The 17,926-nt window shown below is 36.7% G+C and overlaps 1 protein-coding gene across 9 annotated transcripts in view; it reads right to left on the minus strand.

The window, feature by feature from the left end:
* The window catches only part of LOC124424119 (semaphorin-2A), a 367,461-nt gene that overhangs the window by 118,309 nt on the left and 231,226 nt on the right, over nucleotides 1-17,926 (minus strand). The window lies entirely within an intron of this gene.

Genomic DNA, 17,926 nt, shown 5'->3' on the forward strand with positions numbered 1-17,926 from the left:
GCGAAATAAAAAAAAAAGAAAAGAAAAGAAAAAAAGAAATAAATAAAAAGAAAGGATCGTGCATATTTAAGAAAATTTCTAGACGAAATAGGATAATAGGGTTATAATTATAATGACGCAGCATCTTCTTGCGGTCCATAGGAAACTCACTCGATCTCTTACGAAACGGCGAACACTCGACGCAGCAGCTCGTTGGAGAGGCAAGGGACTGGGGTTCCCTTAATTAATGGAATTAATGACCAGAGAGCGACGTGTCCTGGCGCATATGGTGGATGCTCGACGTAGACTAATCTACTGTCGGTGCAGTGCTCTCTCTCTCTCTCTCTCTCTCTCTCTCTCTCTCTCTCTCTCTCTCAGTTGATCTAGTGCGTTGCAATCGTTAAGACGTACACGCGTTAAGATGAACGACGTTAAAGTTAAGATAACGACGTCGATTCAACGGGAAATACATTTCTTTCATCAATATTAACTCAACTATATACCTTATATAATAAATTTTATTAAAAAATAATATATAACAATTTTTATTATTACCATAATTGTATCAACAACAAAAAACCATAACTAAAACCAATCACAATTATCTTAACTATAAATTTTTCGTTTGAATGCAAAAGCCACTCATAAAGATGCATTACGTGAGACTCGATTATCTTCCGCATCGCCATTAATTATACCGTATGAACAAGCACGGCCGAGCACGAGGGATCATTATTCCGCAAACACGAGAGAGAAAGAGAAAAAGAAAGAGAGAGAGAGAGAGAGAGTGAGAGAGAGAGAAAATGAGAGGAGAGAGAAGCGGTCTTGAATAAATCCGCTCAGAAATTCCATTGTAGCTTTTAATAAACGCCCCTTGGATGTTCGTAGAACCGACGGGACGAGAAAACGCAAAAAGGAGGAGGAGAAGGAAGACGAAGAAGGAGGAGGAGGAGGAGGAGGAGGAGGAGGAAAGGGAGATGAATCGGATCGACGAGAAGGAAATCTAATTCGGCGCGAAGAAATTCAATCTCGATAAACGGCGAATCGTAAAACGACAACGTTCTTCCTCCTCTGTTCTGGTCTCTTTCTCTCCATTCGCCATGACGAAACCTCGTAATAAATTCGACTCGCGTTTAGAACGATCTCCTATCGCCTCTCCCTCTCGTTAAATCTCGTAAAAGGGACGCCAGAAAGGAGCCAAGTCACACTCTCTGTCTTCTTTCTATCATTGACAAACATCGAGAACTTCTTGCGAACGAAATATGTATGTACTTGTTGACAACGTCTACCTTCGATACGACCGACCAATCGACATGAAAAAACGGAATAGAAAGGGTGTATACGTATACGTGTATGTGTATTTTTATATGTATGGGCACGCACGCTCGCGCGGGCGTATGTGTTTGTGCAAAAAGAGAGAGAGAGAGAGAGAGAGAGAAAGAGTTCGTAGTTCCGCAGTAACCCGGATTTGCGAAAAGATTGCACGGTCCACCGGTCTGGAAAGAACAAACGGTGCTCGGTGAACCGTGTTTCATTCGCGAGTTTTCCGCTCTCCCTTCCACTCCCCCTTTACTTCCCTTCACCCCTTCCTTCATCATCCAACTCTGCCACGCGAACATTTCTCGGATCTCTATATCGATTTCTATATATAGTTTCTTTTATTTTTGGTACTACTACTTTCGTTTCAGCTACATATCATATATCCCGATTATATTTGTTCCTTTCATTTTTTTTTTTTTTTTTTACATTCTTAGACAAGAAAAAGAAAAAATGGTAATTTAATTCATTAAAGGGAAATACATTGAGAAAAATAGAAATTATAAATTTAATGATATTATTCCTTTTTCTTTTTTTTTTTTTTTTTGGTGGGGGAGGGACGGTGGAAGATGGGAGAAACAAAAAAAAAACAAACAAACAAAAGAAAACGAAGTTTCTAGTATCGATGTAAAAAAGGATCACGTCCATGATTCCAGATGTGACTTCACACAGAGCCACTGAGGATATTCGTGAAACGCAACGAGCGTGCTCCCACGTCACGAAACTCCGCTTTCACGTATAACGCACCGTTCCCCAGACGGTAAGTAAAGGTATTATTAGTTCGAGTAATTAACGGAGTCTCGTGAAAGTGCTTATCGGTGACGTCGGGCCAAGCTCTTTGATAGAACGAAATTTAATTTCACATTTATAGATTAAAGTGAAATAAATAAAAGCTATAGTATTATATATATATATATATATATATATATATATATATATATATATGTATATGTATGTATATATGTATGTATATAATACATTGAGATGCTTAAAACTTTGGAGTAAATGAAAGTTTCTTTTTCTTTCGAAGAGAAGAAAGAAGAATCGTTAGAAATGGTATAACGTGTACCAAGAAAAGAAAAGGAATAGATAGAAGAGAAAAATGACCAGTAATCGAAGAAAGAAGAAACAGAAAGGAAAGGAAGAAGAAACGTTCCCATGAGAGTCCTTCGTCAGGACTTTCCTCCTTCGTGGCCGAATCAAAGGAGTCCTACGGCCGATTTCCAGATCGCATTTCAAGGGGGGTTTCGAACGGATTAAGCGTAATCGATCTCCGTGAGAATCCACATTCTGTAAACCATAAGATAGAAAAAGAGATATTTACACACACACACTCTCTCTCTCTCTCTCTCTCTCTCTCTCTCTTTCTATGTGTATATATATATATATATATATATTTTGCTGATGATAACTAAAAAGATAAAATGATTTTTCATGAAAAAGTTGAAAGCTATTCGTGTAACGCAATAGTCGATATAAATTCGATGAATGCCTAATGCCTTTCGACGATGAATAAACAAAAAAGAAAAGGCTTATCTAACGAAAGAGAGAGAGGGGGGAGGAAATGGAAGAAGAAAAAAAAGAAAAGAAAGAAAGAACAAAAAAGAAGAAAGAAAATCGCTAGAAGAAGACAGACTGTAAACGAGTATATTTTATCTATACAATAAATAAAAATCCACATCGTCGGTTTGAAAAGTATTAAACAACAAGGAAGGATAATGCAAGTCAAATACGTTCGAAAATTGTGGAAAAAAAGAGAGGGATTCCGAAATGGAACGTCAGCACGCGTTGCATATGACAGGCGGAATATGAAATCGCTTTTTCACTAACGCACGAAAAGATATATATATATATATATACATATAAATTCCTACACGCACGATCGAATAAATATCGCTGGGGCACGAGCGCACGAAACCACTGCCTGCTCTGCGCTAGAGCTTTTTGAGGATTTTCCAAAATCCGACAGAAAACTGCAGGCATCCTCCTCCTCCTCCCCCCCTCTCTCTCTCTCTCTTTCACTTCCTCTTTATCTCACTCCCTCTTTTTATACTCCCACGCGACCATCCGTTCGTTCAAATTGTCCAAACGCCCGCGGACAATCTCGATAAATGCCGCTTCGACAGCCGGTCCTTCTCTCCACGAGCCATCCACGATTTTTATCCTCTCTTCTCTTTTTTTTCTCTCCCCTGTCGAAAGGTCGCAGTAACCTTTCTCTCTCTCTCTCTCTCTCTATCTCTCTCATCCCTCAAACTCGTTCTCCTTTCTTTTTCGAGTAAACAAAAATAAAAAGTAAAGAAAGAAAAAAACGAAGATAAAGGAAGGAACGAGGGTGAGTTAAACAAAAAGGAAAGAATAAAAAAAAAAAAAAAAAAAAAGAAAAGAAAAAAGGGAAAGAAGAAAAAAGCTAACAGAGATCAAACAATCGAACGTAGCGCGTTTCCAGTGCGTTTTCCGCGCTGGACGATTTGTTGAGAAACGAATTCCCTTTACCCTATCTATCCCCTTTTTATCTTTTTTCTATTCTTTTTTTTTTCTTTCTTTCTTTTTTTTTTCGTTTTTTTCTTTTTTTTCTTTTTTGGAAACACAGAGTATAGTTTTCCTATTCGTTTCGGTTGGACCTGACTGATTCTACATTGGTTTGTACCGGTTGTTCCCTTGTTTCGTCGTAGAAAATCGAAACGTGCGAATAGAACGCTGAAAGAGTACGTGCCGTCGTTCGTTTGCACGAACCAGGAACAATCTCTGCGAATTTTCTCTGTCCCTATATCTCGATTCTCTTTCAATCGTTCGTGTTTTCCCGCGGTTTTCCTATCTTCTAACGCGATAGAGCAAACTGGAAGTGTTATTAATATAACTGAATGAACGAGCCTGAATGTTTGTCTATTGACGTAGGCACTGTTTGCCTGTGTCAAGTCTGTAGGGATTAACGTTAAATTAATAAAGTTAACAACGACTATTTCATATTTGTCTTAATAAAACGAAAAACTGTTCTAAATAAAGGGAAAACAAAGGACAAAGCGGACGAGAACTTTGGAAGGGAGGAATGGGGCAGGGATGGAGGGGAGAGAAAAAAAATAAAAAAGAAGAAGAAAAAAGCAAACTGGTTCATCTCTTGTCCCGAACATGTGTACGAAGATCGATAGGGATCAGAAGAGAAGTAGGGACGACAAATCGTGCTGCATTATTACAAGGAGCATTATTTTTGGACCCGGGCAAGATTCTTTGGTTAACTTCTTTCGTGGTCTGTTTTTGGAGCGGCCGATTTCTTGGCTTCCATCCAAAAATGTTTGCCCGTGCCACGCTCTAAAAACCAGTGCACGCGAGAGTGCCTCTCTCTCTCTCTCTCTCTCTCTCTTTCTATCTATCTCTACTACTACTTCCTCCTCTTTCTCCTTTTTACCCCTTTGATGCTCTCGAACGACCGACTCCATTTTCTTCCCTTTGATAAGGTGAAAAGAAAGAAACAAGGAGGAAAAATCGGATCCGAGATTCGTTCGACCGCGTGAATGCATCTTTCTACAGAGGTTCGTAAAGTAAAGTTCAGCGTACAGTAATGTTGGTAAAAAGATAGCCAGAGAGAAAAGAGAATTTCTCATTTGCCATAAGCTACTGTAAAAAATAAAAAATAAAAAATAAAAAAAATATAAAAAAAAAAAAGGAAGAAAAGAAAAAGAAAAAAAATCCCTGATATTGATGTTTGAAAATAAATATGCCAAAAAAACTCGCGCTCGTAAGAACACGCTAGTAGCTAGAAAATGAAATGGGAAAGAAAACAAAGGAAAAAAAGAAAAATAAAAATAAAAAGAATAGGATGGTTAGTTGAAGAAAGATAGAAGTAAAACGAAAAGAGAAAATAATGGATAAAATGAAAAATTTATGGTTTGTAACATGTACCTCCATTACGATACCTAATACTGACTCTCTTTGAATAGGCCAGTATCTACTTGTCAAGCATATCTCGTTTCTCTAATGCAAGCCTGGACCTAAAGAAAACGTATAAGCGAACGTGTCAGATAGAAAGAAAGAGAGAGAGAGAGAGAGAGAGAGAGAGAGATTGAAAGATAGAATCACAGGGACAGCGTTATAGTAAATCGTCGAAGTGTCGATAAAAACGAGCGAAGGGTGGCAACGAAAAAAGGTTGTCCTGATGTCGATGCTCCTGCAAAAGAGCCACCTCTTCCTTCTTCTTCTTCTTCTCCTCCTCCTCCTCCTTCTCCCCCTTCTCTTCCTTCCCTTCGCCCCTTCGTCGAGATAAGGGACGCATCTATCAGCTCGTAGATGTCGAAGCCACTTTTCGAGCCGTTACTTTGGCGTCTTCATCGTCTCCCATTCAGTTTACTTCTTTCGAGAGGTATGCTCCACTATGCTACCTTTCAAGTTCCTTCGAACGACGAAAAAGAACAGGCTATGAGGATTACGTTAAAATATAGAGAAAGAAAAAGGTGACAAAGTATCGCGAAAGTGTAAAAATAATAATAAAAAGAAAAAAAAAAAAAAAAAAAAAAAAAAGAAAAAAAAAAGGAACAAAGCCAAATTTTGCAAACATGATCAATAAATACAACCTAGTGAATTATGAAATAAATTGAATCTACGTTCCTTAAAAGGAATTGAATCAGAAAAAAGAAGTTGGGAATGCATCTGGGAAGACGACGAAATTCATAAATCATAACTCCCTTCATCTTTTTTTCATTTTCATTTATAACTTTTGCTCGTCGCAAAAAGCAGTTCCTTCGTAAACTACGAGGTAAGAGAACTACGAAAGAAAAGAAAATAGATAGAAAAAAGGAAGAGAGAAGAAATAGAGAAAGGGGAGTAGAAAAAAGGTGAGCTAAGAGTACGGGGATAAGGGGAGGTTGTAAGAAAAAAGAAAGAGAGAGAGAGAGAGAGAGAGAGAGAGAGAGACGGCGAGCCGAGCGTTTTTAAATAAATGTTCTGGGTCCCGTTATTACGTCGTCGAGGTCTCCATCCAACTTTGTTCCCTGGCAATATACAATTATACAATAATTTGAAAGCAGAAGCTAGGGCTCGACTCTGGCGTATTTCATTCCTACTACTACCATTACCACCACCGTCACCACTACCACCCATTCCTAACCACCCTTCTATCCTACCAACCTTCCCCTCTTTCTTTTTTAGTACGATGCTTGCTATCTTATAGTTGGAGTGCTACTTCTCTCTCAAGGAGTCTACTGCCAAGATAGCCAACCACTTTTTTTCTTTCTTCCTTTCTGAGATATATATATATATATATATATATATATATATATATATATATATATATATATATAGAGAGAGAGAGAGAGAGAGAGAGAGCAAGAGATAGTAAAGGAATGGTCAGAGAAATACGAGTAATCGTTATTACGATCAACGTCTTTCGCATTCTCGGTTTCTAAAACTTGCCCTGGCAAAGTTCTTCCATTCAAAATGAAAGGAGAAAGAGAAAGAAAAATAAACGAGTAAAGAAAATAAATCGATACTATTCACGGTAGACTACTATTCCAAGCTGGACTACGACGAAACTCCATTGAATCTGATCTTTGTGTTTAGTCCCAATTATACCTGTATTCATTATTGACTCTTTGTTTGTTTAAAGAACGAAAACGTTTAAAGTCAATCGATTCCATTATATTTCTTCTTATTATAATATCTTCAAATTTTCCTTCTATAATCTTCCATTTTCTTTCTTATTCTAGTTCTCAAATTATGCGGTTATATTGGAAACGAATATTAATTAAAACGAGACAATACTCTTGGACCATTCTAAATAAATAATAATTAATTGAGCGGAAACAACCCGTGACCTAAATAAAAATTCCGAGAAAACAATGTACGTTTCGATAATAAAGGTTTTCCTGTTAACATATAAAGAAAATAATGAAAAAATATAGGAAAAAAGGAAGAAAATAAAAAAGAAAGAAAAAAATAGAAAAAATAAAAGAAAAATAAGAAAAAAAAGATGGGATCTACGACTTAAGCGAAACGAAATTTCCATAAAACCTTCTATCGGATTTTTCTCTCTGCTTTAAAATCCCGTATTTTCTAATTATCGAGTACAGCTAAAGTACTAGAACGTTAACATGGAATCGTTCCTTTATCCGAATGAGATAGAAATCGATCGGATCTACAAACGTATCCTACAGCCGAAAAGCAAGCGAGGAACACTCAATAAAATCTCGAAACACGGATCGAGTTACCCCCGAACGATAGGTACATACCTCCAACTACCCTCCTCTTCTACTGGTGGAAAGGGAGGATTAAGTATTTCCGATAAAGAGGCTAGACAGTAAAGCAAAATGAGAGAGAGAGAGAGAGAGGGAAGGATAAAATGTTGAGGGTAAAATCGAAGGAGCTGAATATGGGTACCTGTGCTCATGAGAATGGCGACTTTCTGTGCTTAGAAGGTAATAGGAAACAATGTATGGTAACCATGGACACGTTCCAAGCTCTTCTGACATTTTCGAGAGTAGATTTAGGCAGTTGGAAGATAGTAGTATCGATTGAAAACTCCGTTTGATTGTATACGCGTGTTCTTTCAAGGAAGAGCGAGAGAGAACTATAATATAGAGGGTGTCCTATTTAAATGGGATTTATATCAAATATTATTAAAATCGTATCGATTTAAAGGACAATCATAAGACAAATATTTCCTTCGAATCATTAATTCGATGATAGTAATTTTATAAATTTGTCAAGACTTGTCGTTATTATTATCTATTACAATATTGATATAAAGTACCATCAAAAGAGGACACCCTATATTGAAAAGAGGAAGGTAAGGGAAGGAAATTGTAAGAAGAAGAAGACAGGGATCTGATAGAATATATACGCGTGTATATATATATATATGTGTGTGTGTGTGTGTACATGTATACATGTGTATATGTGTCCGTAACGAAGAAAGGACTCGCAGGAGTAGTTGTGCGATCGTTAACCATCATGTAATCGTTAGCTTTGAAGCGGTAGCCAAAGGATAGTCCGAAGGAGGAGGAGATGCAGGAAGACTTTAGGTTTGTTTCGAACTCGAAACCATGGCGAAGAGAAACTTCTCGATGGACAATGACGTTCATCGATGCTGTCTTTTGTAGAACCCCTACGTGTCTCGTGAGATTTGTAATGGTAGTTTCGACAAAAAAAAAAAGAAAAAAAGAGATAGAAAGAGAGAGAGAGGGAGAGAAAAATATATATAATAGAGAAGATTAGATAAGATTAAATCGAAGAATCGAATACGATCGAAAGAGAAAAACGAAAGGAAGAAGAGAAAACGAATGGAGAAAGAACTAGTTTTTCGTTTTTCCTCGCGGGCAAGGCCAAAGTTAATTACTTTGAAAAATAACTGTTTCCTTTGTCTGGCACGAGTAGAAGAGCACGGACCATTAATCTGCGCGTTAACGGTACACGCCAGCGATCCGTGTACCTTCTTGCTCGAAGCTGCTGCAGCAAACGGAGAAGAAGGCGGGGAGGGGGAGGGGGAAGAGGAAAGGGGGAAGGGATAGAGGTGGTAGCTGAGAGAGGGATGCTTTTCGAGGGTTGCAGTATGGAGTTACGCGAGAAACTGTGCTCTACGTGTGTAAGTACACGGACGTTAATTGGTGGGGTGTACCCAGAAAAACAGGTCTCTACGCGATATTCTCCCTTTTTGTGTTACGATAACATAACTTGAACTTCGAATGGATGATTTAGCGAAGAAAAATGAAGAAGGAGATAAAAATAGAGAGGGATTTAAAAAAAATTTTTTTTTTATTTATTTATTTATTTATTATTCCTAAGATAAAAATGTAAATCAAATACGTCGTATTAATAATTAATTTCGTCGGATGATTTCGTTATCTTCGATAAGATTATACCGTCTCATAAATGAGAGATAATATATCTTTGACGAAGTAGCTACATCGATTTTAGATCAGTCCTTCGAAGGAAAATGAGAAAGTAGTAAGCGAGGAAAGGTAAAAAACTTTTTCCATCTCCATACTTATACGAGGAGACTGAACCGACACTAAAACGACGATTAGCAAAAGAGGCGGGGACGGTAAGGAGGAGGGATGAATAATTTAGATAAGAACTCTATCTGACAACGTGTAGAGCTTACAAATCGAGGCTACCGACGTGGACTAAACTATCTAAAGAATTGTAACCTCGATCTAATGGCAAAGAGAGATCCTATGTCGATTTTTTTCCCTTCTTCTTTCTCTTTTTTTTACATATGCTATTTAACTTCATTGCAGATTTTCATGAGAGAGAAATTGTAAAAATAATGAAAAAGCACAACAAAGAGAGAGAGAGAGAAAAAAAAGGGGGAAAAAAAAGAAGGAAAGAAAAAAGGAAAAAGAAAGTGAAAAGATAGAAAAAAAGAAATAACGAAATTATCGATAAGGTTCGATTTTTGTTTCGTCTTCTTTTTTTTCCTTCTTTTTCTTCTTTTTTCATTCTTTTTCTTTTTTTTTTTCTTCTCGACATAACACCATGAGGTAAATTTTTGAGTTGAACGAGGTTACACAGGGATACATATAGATCGTACGGTAAAGCGAGAGAGGATCGAGGGTGATTTCGAGCCATTAGGTCGCGCTCAGGACGCGTTTACCGAGAGGATGGATGACTCTATCCGTCGCGCATTAATCTTCTCTCGGCTCATCCCGGCTCCATAGACGGGAGCCGAGCCGACGCCTGCTGCTACCACTGCGCTTTTCTTGTAAACGTCAATTGAATAACGTGTCGTCCTGAAATGATGAACACTTTAGACCGTGATTTTGACGTGGTTCGTGTTTTACCGGTTCGAAATTTTCTCACTTAGCTTCTCTATGTGTTCGCGTCTTTTCAAAAGGTTTTGTTTCAATAACCCTTCCTCATATGCCCCCCCTCATCCACCTAAGCTCTCATCCTTCTATCTTCTTTCTTATCACGAGACGAACCCGTTGTTTCGTACATATTCTCCTCACAGAGTAAATACATATCGTAGACATCTAAATCCGTCTATCGACAAATAGATCAATTGATCTCTATCCCTAAGAATCGTATGTACGATTTATAACGATCGTATATCCGTACGACGATAGATTTCTTTTTTCTCATACATGTAATCTTTTTCCTTCCCTTCTTTCTTCTTTTTTTTTCTTTTTTGTTTTTTGTTTTTTTTCTTTTTTTTTTTTTTTTTTTTTTTTTTTTTTTTTTTTTTTTTTAATTACTACTCCAACTGGAACGAGTGAAAATCAATATCCTTCGTTAGAGACTTCTCGACGTCATATCGGATTTAATTTGGAATCCGCTTGAATATTATATTCTTTCGGTATATTCATTCTGATTATATACGTGATGGTAATATGACTGAAAAAAAAAAAGAAAGAAAAAGAAAGAAAGAAAGAAGAAAAAAAAATAGGAAATATGCAGAAACACGTACTAGATAGACGGATCGAAGCGATTCCAATCGAGTTCGAGAGTAATTAAAATCGAGTATGATCGGAGTTCGGTCGTAGTTCGTGAGAGAAAGAAAAAGAGAGAGAGAGAGAGAGAGTCCAGACGATCTCCATAATAATCGTTCTCGTATGCGATCGAGATCGAGCTTCTTCGCGTCATTCTCGAATACCGATCGCTCTTCGAGTATTCCAAGGAAAGTTCTTAATTATTCGCTGGAATTGCACGTACGCCGATTAAAAGCAAAGAGGAAAGGGAAGAGGAGAAACGCGAGTTTCTCCACGTTAGACGTTGGAGACGCTTTTGGCTAATGCCGCGAACGTTTCCGAATTAGTTTATAATCGGATTAGACGAAAATGTCGAGACGTGAAGAGAATTGTGGGTACACGTTATTATGACTCTACAATACTACTTTCAAATACAAATAATATTTATGAATGAATCCTATTAATTATTATACATAATAACTAGAATATGGGGGAAAGAGAGTTTCTGTCTCTCTTTTTCAATACATGTGTGATAATAAATAATTTTAAATTGAATAATTGAATAATTTTCAAAATACGAGGCTAATAAAATCTATCAAATTATATTGTTCGTAATTATAAAGAAAAATAACAATAAAACGTATGCCTCAAAGACCGCGTTGGCAAAAGAGAAAAAAAAGAAGAAGAAAGAAAGAAACCGGAAATAATCAAGTATGTACATCTCGCCGAGACGTTCGATCGTTTTTACTTCCCTTGGGAAAGGGGTAAGGAAAGTCGTCGTCTTTGTCGTCGATAAATAAGTACAGCCTTCGATAAATTAACCACCGTCGGTGAATTGCCTTTCTCCGGGAGACGATGTGTTTCTCTGAGTGAAAGAACGAGAGAAGTCTTCGAGACGGACCCTTTTTCTTTCTTTCTCTCTCTCTCCCTCTCTCTCTCTCTCTTTATTCTTCCTCTTCTCACTTTTACACCCTTTGCGATCGCACGCAATATTTATTAGGTGCGCGTAATCGAGCGTTCTAGCTCGCCAAACCGCACACCGGCTTCTCTCGTGGCTTCTCTTATATTGCGACGGAGCTGATTTGTGACAGCCACGTTTCTTCCGGAAGTAAAGAAAGAGGGAGAGAAAGATCGTAAAGGGTAGTTCGTATCGAGTCGAACACCCCCAGTTCTCTTAAATCAGAAGAGAAACTTTTCGGATATTTCACGAGCTCTTGCTAATCATTCCAAACACCCTCCTCCTCCTCTCTCTCTCTTTCTCTCTCGTTTCCCTTCCTCTTCAACCCTCTATTCCTCGGTCCACGAGATTGGAAGAACTTTCCGAAAGTTTTCAACGAAATGTAGGCGAACCTGTTCTCTCTCTCCCTCTCTCTGTCTTTCTTTTTCTTTTTCTCAATGGATGCTTCTTTTCTTTCCTAACGAAACGAGCCATTTCAAATGAAATATCACGAGTGTCCTTTTAAATCTCATTAAATAATACTTTCGACTCGAGTTATTGGAAATGTAAACAATTAATCGCCAATTAATATAATAAAAATTCTCTAAATTGAAATCTCTAAACAAATTATAATTATCAGCCTTTCGTTAACCCCTTGTTCGTATAATTCTTATAAAGAGAAAATAATTTCTTACCAAATAATTCGACGTCTTCTTCTTTCCCTTCGAGTCTGTCCATCTTTCTTTCTTTCTTCTACTCGTTCTCTCTCTCTCTCTCTCTCTCTCTCTCTCTCTCTCTCTCTATCTTTCTTACTTTCTCTAGTCTACAAGACCAAAGTCCTTCTTAATACACCTTTGAAAAAGTGCTGTCGTGAAAAATGAGGATCCTCGACGTGGGCCAGGGACCGCCATTTTCGAAATATCGAACTAGTCGAACATAAATTTTCCTACTCGTAGACATCATCCCCTTTTTGGTAGACTTTAATGCCCTCGGTAGAAGTTTAAGGATGATGTCAAAGGTCAAGAAGATCGTCGAAGATGAGTAGCAACGAGAACATGAAGAATATAACGTACTCGACCTATTATACCTTTTTCTTTCGTCTACTGTATTAAAAGGGAAAGACAGAGAGAGAGAGAGAGAAAGAGAGAGAAAGAGAGAGAAAGAGAGAGAGAGAGAGAGAGAGAGAGAGAGAGAGAGAGAGAGAGAGAGAGAGAGAGAGAGAGAGAGAGAGAGAGAGAGAGAGAGAGAGAGAGAGAGAGAGATGACTCCCTCCCCTTTATAATGGAAAAGAAAGAGGAATTCAAAAATAAGAGGGGAGAAAAGAGAGTGGGTGAAATTTACGTGTACTTACGAGAGAGAGAGAGAGAGAGAGAGAGAGAGAGAAACAGTAAAAAAGAAAGAGAAAAAAAAAGCAGGCAGAATTTAGTTAGCCACGCAGAAAAAGATCTGCGTTGGAAAAGTTAAGGGTATGCACTAAGTTATCTGTATATGTGTCTACGAGAGGGAGAGAGAGAAAAAGAAAAAGAGAGAAAGAGAGAGAAAGACAGAGGGAAAGAGAAAGAGGGGAAAAAAGGAAAAAAAGGGAGAGATCGATGGGGCGTGGAATGAAAGGGTATCCTCGTTACGAAAAAATGCTCGCCCTTTCCTCCAGAAATTTCGACGGCCCCACTGGGCTCTCCTTCAGGCTACTAATTATGCGTACGTCGATACGCGCTGTTTACTCACCGTAAAATGTGAAAGAGTGGGGTTGTAGAGAAAGAAAAAGAAAGAGCAAGAGAGAGAAAGAGAGAGAGAGAGAGAGAGAGAGAAAACACGCTGGGATTCGGTGTACTTTGAAGAACTCGAGCTTACCTGAAACAAGAGAAGGTTTACGTTAGTCGTCCGCCTTTATTCATTTATATTTGAACAATGTTAACGTCGCTACTAATTGAGAGTTCATTTTCAAGGAAATGCGACACCATGAGCAAAGATCATTGCATCAATTATCTCGTGAGAATTTATATATATATATATATTGAAAATATTTTCCAATTCTATAAGACCCATTTTCACTCCACTTATGTCACCATAAAATAAGTCTATTCCTTTACTTCTTATAGAATCACTTTGGATACACACACACACACACATATATATATATATATATATATGTATGTATGTATGTATGTATGTATGTATGTATGTATAGTTTATGAAGAAAACATCAATAAATTCCGAAGGAAAAATTATATACAATCGTTATAAAAATTCTTCGTGATAAAGAAAGAGTCGATATAAACGATGAGACACAGAAGAGAACGATAAAAATCGTCTAAGGTTTGAATACTCGGTGAAAGAGCACGGAAAAGCGATTTCCAGTAGCGACGACGATGTTCCCGATGGATAGTAAAATAAAAGAAAAAAGAAATGAATTAAACGAAGGACTCCGGGTGCTCGTGCCGTTTTACGGATCCTGCTAATGTCGAACAACGGAGAAAAAAGACGAACTGGAGTGGAAGGAGAAAGGGTGAGAAAAAAAGAGAGAGAGAGAGAGAGAGAGAGAGAGAAAGAAAAAGAAAGATGTAAGAATAAAAGAAAAGAAAGAGAAGGAAAAAGAAAAGAAAAGAGATAGAAAAAGAATCTATCGATTTAAAGGCTCGAAACGTTCACCCTAATACGTCTCCTTATCTTCGTTCCTTCGATTTCTCGTTCGAGCTCAAGCAAGTTCTCCCTTTTCGTCCTCGCAGGCAGATATGTAAGGGATTATTAGCTACCTTCTACTCTTCCAATCCCCTACAATGGAATATGATTTAATGTCGCTTCGTATTCAATGGTTCAGGATTGAACGTTTTACGTATACCCGAGCGAATCGCAATTATCTTCGTGAGAATAAAAAGGAGAGAGAGAGAGAGAGAGAGAGAGAAAGAGTGTGTTAGTGTGTGTGTGTGTGAGAGAGAGAGAGAGAGAGAGAAATCGAAGAAAGGTGAAGAAGAGATTGAGAATTAAAAATGAAGAAAAATGATCCATTAGCCCTTTTTATATTTCACGTAAACGTTCGACCGTAACACGATTTATGTATTCCCCTTATCAAAGTTTATTGCTAATGAAGAATATTGTTTTATTACTCGCCATTTCTTTCTTTTTCTTTCTCTTCCATTTTTTTCTTCACAGAATATAAAATCATCCAGTTAATTGATACGCTCGAAAGTTTTATATTATAATTAATGCGACGTTAATTTGAAGAATTCGTTTTAATTAGCGTTAGTTTATTATAATTTTGATAATAGAAGAAGAAACAATATTCAAGATTTAATAGTACGTATAACAATCTTTGTTCATAGATATATGTATATATACCTTTCGTGCGTTGTGTTTATACGATGAATACGAGAACCATTATAATAAGGTAAAGTCGATGTACCTTATACGTCTACGCTTTTGCTACCGTCGTCGTCATCGTCGTCGTCGTCTGTCTCGAGTTTTCTTAGTTGATAAGAACGTCTAACCGCGTTATACTATCTACAGATTTAATTAGATCAACGTCGAAATAGAAATAGTTACGGAAAAGCCGTTAAGTCATAGTTATTTCATCTTACCTACAGATGCACTTTCTAAAGAATTAATTTATTAGATGATCTTGCACGACAACAAAGACGATATAGATATGTTATGTTTCTTTGTGTGCGCGTTTAAATATAATATACATACATATATACATACATACATACATGCATACATATATACGTACATATATATACGTACATACCAAGGTAAAAGGTGGAAAACTTCTAATGGGATTTAATAATGAACAACACTTAATTATTACCGAATATATCTGAGAATTAATCAAATCAATTATAAAATTTTAGATCCGAAAAAAGATTGGGGAAAAATGAATGGATTATTTTTCTTTTATCTTTTTTACTTTACTTTTTCTTTTTCCTTCTTCTTTTTTCCTTTATGCATATTTTTCTCTCGAACATATAAAATTCGAAAAATAAAAATAAAGTTCGGAAATGAGATCAATCAAAGTCGGGAATTATATGACCGAGCATTGAGATTTAATCTCCATATTATTTCTTTCTTTTTCTTCTTTTTTTTTCTTTTTTTTTTTTTTTTCTTTTTTTTTGTTTTATTTCCCACGAGAGATAATAATTTCTCGGCGTGAGGTATCAGGTTACGCGTACTTACATAAAGTACACGTACATGCATCCTACACAACTTTTAACTGCACCTTTTCACGATGATTTTAGCGATTCCGAATAAAGCATCGTTTTCGAGTATCACAGGTGTCGGTGGTTATCGAGACTTTTCCCGTTAAAAGCGATATAGCCGGAAAATTAATTACCGTTCGCGTCGAAATCCGTCCCATTTTTCGCGAACGATCTATCTATCGCTCGACGATCTATCTATCGCTCGATCGATCGATCGATCGAATGTTCACAAAACAAAAGTATCTATCTATGTGTGTATATAGTAGCTAGCAACAAAACGTATATGCATCTCCAATGATTTTAGTTTCGATCGAGAATGAAAATTTCAATTATAATTTCAATCTGTTTTTTTACAATAATTTTCTTGATTAACTTCCACCGAACATCATCTTTCCCGATATATATCTATATTAATGAATAAATGTAAATGTCGAAAATGTAAAAATATTCACAAAAATTTATATGAATAATTTTTATGCAGAAGAGTACATGGAAGAGAAAGAAAAAACAGAAAGAAAAGAAAAGAAAAAAATTTATTTAAAAAAAATTACGGAAATATTCATGTATCGTAATAAATTGTAACAAAGTTGCAACGTGAGTTCGTCTACGAATATATACTAAATGTAAACTCGAAAGTTTGTATACTAAAATGTGTACTTTACGTTATATGATAATTGAAGAGGATTTATTGTTTTCACGAAATTTCCTATTGTCGAAAGTCGAAATGTATTTGGCATTGATTAAAGTTTCCTTTTTGGACTAAGATTATTCACCCGGTTGCATTTCGCTTACATTTACACTGTATTTGTACAGTTCGTATACATACACTTTTGCTACGTGCATCTCTTTAATTTTGCTTATTTCCAGAATCTATTCTTTCTTTCTTTCTTTCTTCATATCGCATAACGCTTATTCTTTATCTTACACCTTCAAATGTCTAACAATAGTGATATTTACACGTGATCGAACGAAACGTAAGATTATTATTATCCAAATATCCTCTCTCTCTCTCTCTCTCTCTCTCTTTTTTCTTAGATATTAAAAACATTTTATAGATATTAAATTACTCCAAATAATGAAAACTCTCATAATTATTAAAGATGTATTAATTCAATTGAAATATATTTTACCAATATAAATCATCCAAAATGAATCTTGATTTCAATGTTTATCTTCGATCATATTTTCCGAATGGCTCTTATGGATTATTACTTTATTATTATGAGAATACGACAATTTCGCCTCAAGCTTCCAGCATCTCGAACGTTGGACCGTCGTAGCGAAAGGGACGAAGGAGAACTAGTTAGCAGCGATGTTCGTCGTATAAACATAAACTCTAGTTAGACGGCAGAGTATAAGCTTTGGTTAAGCAACGAGTTAATCGTTTGTTTAGCCGTGCGCGTTCTATATTTAACGCTTTACCCTTGCGACGCGTCCTCCTTAGACAAACAACGCAGGGTAATCAAAACGCTCGGCGACTCCTTTCCTCACCCTACATCCTTTTCGTCCCTTTTTTTTCTCTTCGACGATCATACGATCCGTCGTTGTTCATAAGGATCCAGTCAATATTCACAAATGAATAATTAATATAAAAATTCCAATTAAATTTAACGTTATAAAAATGATGTTGAAAATCGATATATTGTGAGAATAAATAAAAAAATATTTTATCCAATAGCGTTTTTCCCTTTTGCATTTCGAATTTATCGTTAAACGAGAGAATCGATGAACGATTGGACCAATAAAGGAGAGAGAAAGAGAGAGAGAGAGAGGGAGAGAAAGATAGGGAGAGGTGAAGAGATTATCGGGTGTTAATGCGATGCTACACTATTTTAGGTGAAGCTTTACGAGAGAGAGAGAGAGAGAGAGATATAACAGCAACGAGTACGAGGCCGAAGTGATTATCGACATTAGCGCGACAGCAAAAGGGAACGACGAGAGGGAAGCAGCGTACAGCCTGTAACTGTGGTGTCCCTAATTAGCCAGTTCGATCGAAAAAAGCGAGTTGTTAACGCGCTTGGACGAAAAAAAGGGACATTCTGTTTTTTTCTTTTTTTTTCTCTTTTCGTGTCTCGTCCATCGATTAAACTGATTTTTCAAATGTC

This window comes from Vespa crabro, chromosome 5, assembly GCF_910589235.1.
Source record: "Vespa crabro chromosome 5, iyVesCrab1.2, whole genome shotgun sequence".
In the NCBI taxonomy this organism is placed as follows: Eukaryota; Metazoa; Arthropoda; class Insecta; order Hymenoptera; family Vespidae; genus Vespa; species Vespa crabro.